At 42.9% G+C, this 3,894-nt stretch overlaps 1 long non-coding RNA gene across 1 annotated transcript; it reads left to right on the forward strand.

The window, feature by feature from the left end:
• The first annotated feature begins 487 nt into the window (after positions 1 to 487).
• LOC110534944 lies at positions 488 to 2,193 on the forward strand. The gene is made up of 3 exons (XR_002475196.2): positions 488 to 606; positions 768 to 833; positions 953 to 2,193. It is a non-coding gene; the product is annotated as an uncharacterized LOC110534944 (long non-coding RNA).
• Positions 2,194 to 3,894: the final 1,701 nt, after the last annotated feature.

The raw sequence follows: 3,894 nt of genomic DNA on the forward strand, positions 1-3,894 counted from the left end.
CTCAAGGCATTAGTTGGATGGAAGAAGGTCAGAGTAGATAAATTGGTTTATCTACTCTACCAACTCCAAACCAATGCCTTGAGGGAGGTGCTGCGGGGCTACTGTAATCTAGGGAATTTCCACCTGACCCCTGAGTGCCATGAGCAATTTTCCAGGCGAATGCCCACCACCAGTTTCCCCTACCACATGTCAGAGGAAGACATGGTGTCTTTTGCTGAAGGCATTCAGTCCTGTGTGGCACAAGAAGAGGTTGTCATGGCAGAAACTGGAGCGGAGGCCTTAGCCAGGATGATTGTGGCAAAAGGACGGATTCTCCTGGTGCCAAGCACCAAATCGTTCCTCTACCAGGGCTTCTCAGACAAGCAGCATGTGGTTACTCTGTTGCCAACGGAGACGTGTTCCTGCTCTGCATCTGACAGTGCCCAGAGGTGTGTCCACCGACTGGCAGCTGTACTGGCCATTGGCGGAAGTGTGGACAGTCCTATGCCAATAAAGCTGGGGACAAGGCATCTGGCCGCAAAACGCTCTGGCCATAAGTGTGCCACCAAGGAGCATGTCCAGACGGGCACCAAACAACAGGAAGAGCAATCGACCGTTCATCAACAGGTCGGTCTTATGTGTTGCTATTTAGTTACATTTCTTATTTGGGTATGTTAAAATGGTAAGCATTTTTACGAAGCCATGTGATCCTCATGGGTTTAATGTATATACGTGAAGACAAAATGCAGAATGCTGTCCCAAACTGAACTGTAACCATTATTCAATAGGGTGACCAATTCCAACAGTCTCTGTCTGAGAAACACCCCAGCAGGGATGATGAATTGGAGAATAGAGTAAGTGGAATGTGTCTGTTTTTGTTATATTCTGCATGTTTTCCTACTGCATGTTGATCGCATCTGTACACTCAGGCAGTTTGGACCCCATTTTTGATGGCCAAAATTTGTTTGTGTAGGTGAAGCAACTGTGGGCAATGTCTTCGGATGGAGTGGACAGGGCAACCGCACGATTTTTGTTGGAGGGATCCGTTGCCATCCTGCACCTCCATGACTTCCTTACATTGAAGCCCAATGAGTGGCTTAGTGGGGAGGTATGTTAAGCTCCCCCACATGTTATGGTTGAATTGTATGAAATTTCCATGCGTGCAGTTGGTATAAAGTACAATTAGAGTTGTTGACTGAGGTGACTATTGCCTGAGCATCATGTGAACTTTGACCAACCATATGCCATTCTGCTTTAGGTAATTGACTTCTACCTCCAACTGAAGAGGGTTGACATTCAAGTGGAGAAGGATGTTTTTATTGTGGATCACTTTGTGGCAGGGATTATCCTGCATGGGGATAAGGTGGCGATGCGCAAGAACACCTTGTCAAAGGTAAAGGCATGTCCGCAGAGTTATTTTTGTGTCATGTTTCTAAATAAGAGGCTAGACGGGTCAATGTAGGGAGAGCTGCCACCTGCCTGACAAAAGATTGCCTGGCACACCGTATAGATGCATCTTCACTCCTATTCCTGTAGACCAATCTGGAGCAGCACAGTTGCTTGATTGGCGTTTGCAACGTGGGAAACTACCACTGGATACTCTTGGTAAGCTCTACAAGATTTACCATTTTAGTGAGAGATTAGACAGTATTATTCTTGAATATGTTATGTTTGAGGCCATTTTGATATACTGACTTGGAATTACCACTTGTGTTTGTTTAGTATGTCAATCGCAGGACCCACTCTGCCATTGTTCTGGACCCTACTGGTTCCCCTAACACAGAGAGCCATATGAGCGAGAACCTGGTTAAGCACATCAGGTATGGTCAATCCAGGGGTGTAAAAATAGTTTTTAGGGGTATCTGTACCTTACATTGGTATATACATTTTTTTTACCACTATTACTTTACTACATTCCTAAAGATATGTCGTTTTTACTCCATATACATTTTCCCTGACACCAAAACCGTTACATTTTGAATGCTGAGCAGGACAGAAATTGTCCCATTCAAACTACTGCCTCTGATCTGGCGGACTCACTACACACGTTTTGTTTGTAAATTATGTCTGAGTGTTGGCGTGTGCTTCTTGCACTGTAAATTCTAAAAAAACTAGAATCTTGCCTTCTGGTTTGCTGACATAAGTTATACATAAGTTATACTTAAACTATACTACCGTTCCAAAGTTTGGGATCACTATAAAATGTCATTGTTTTTGAAAGAAAATATTTTGACATAAAATAACATCAAATTTATCAAACACATTGTTAATGTTGGAAATAACTTTTGTTGCTGGAGACAGCAGATTTTGTATGGAATATCTACACAGGCGTACAGAGGCTCTTTATCAGCAACCTTCACTACTGTGTTCCAATGTCAAGTCGTGTTAGCTCATCCAAGTTTATCATTTTAAAAGGCTAATTGATAATTAGAAAACCCTTTTGGAATTATGTTAGCACAACTGAAAACTGTTCTGATTAAAGAAGCAATAAAACTGTCCTCCTTTAGACTAGTTGAGTATCTGGAGCATCAGCCTTTGTGGGTTCGATTACAGGTACAAAAAGGCCAGAAAAAAAGCACTTTCTATTAAAAGTCATCAGTCTATTCTTGTTCTGAGAAATGAAGGCTATTCCATCGAACAAATTGACAAACTTAAGATCTCGTCCAACGCTGTGTACTACTCCCTTCACAAAACAGCGCAAACGGTCTCTAACCAGAATAGAAGAGGAGTGGGAGGCCCCGGTGCACAACTGAGTAAGAGGACAAGTACATTGTTTGTCAAACTAGACGCCTCAAGTCCTCAACTGGCAACTACATTAAATAATAGCCGCAAAACACCAGTCTCAAGGTCAACAGTGAAGAGGCGACTCCGGGATGCTGGCCTTCTAGGCAGAGTTGCAAAGAAAAAGACATATCTCAGACTGGCCAATAAAAATAAAATATTAAGATGGGGAAAAGAACAGACACTGGACAGAGATGGCTTTTTTTTTAACTCTGCCTAGAAGGTCAGCATCCTGGAGACAAGTGATTGGTTTCCCATGACTTAGGCCATCCCTTTACATGGTTAGCAAATTATTATTATTATTTTTTTCACCTTTTATTAACCGGGTATGCTAGCTGAGAAGTTCTCATTTGCAACTGCGACCTGACCAAGAAATCAAAGCAGTTCCACACATACAACAACAGAGTTACACATGGAATAAACAAACATACAGTAGAAAAAGTCCAAAGTATATATACAGTGTGTGCAAATGAGATAAGATAAGGGAGGTAAGGCAATAAATAGGCCATGGTGGCGAAGTAATTACAATATAGCAATTAAACACTGGAATGGTAGATGTGCAGAAGATGAATGTGCAAGTAGAGATACTGGTGCTTAAAGTTAGAGGGATAGAGGGAGATATGAGTCTCCAGCTTCAGTGATTTATTTTTTGCAGTTCGTTCCAGTCATTGGCAGCAGATAACTGGAAGGAAATGCGGCCAAAGGAATAATTGGCTTTGGGAGTCACTAGTAAGATTTACCTGCTGGAGTGCGTGCTGTGGGTGCTGCTATGGTTACCAGTGAGCTGAGATGAGGCGGGGCTTTACCTAGCAGAGACTTTTAGATGACCTGGAGCCAGTGGGTTTGGCAACGAGTATGAAGCGAGGGCCAGCCAACAAGGGTATACAGGTCACAGTGGTGGGTAGTATATGGGGCTTTGGTGACAAAACAGATGGCACAGTGATAGACTGCATCCAATTTGTGGAGTAGAGGGATGGAGACTATTTTGTAAATGACATCGCTGAAGTCGAGGATCGGTAGGATGGTCAGTTTTACGAGGGTATGTTGGCAGCATGAGGGAAGGATGCAATGTTCACATATGGAAGCAATGTTTCCTTACCTCCTTTTTGCCATATTCCTTGCTGATATTCTGCA

This window comes from Oncorhynchus mykiss, chromosome 23 (genome assembly GCF_013265735.2).
Source record: "Oncorhynchus mykiss isolate Arlee chromosome 23, USDA_OmykA_1.1, whole genome shotgun sequence".
Lineage (NCBI taxonomy): Eukaryota > Metazoa > Chordata > Actinopteri > Salmoniformes > Salmonidae > Oncorhynchus > Oncorhynchus mykiss.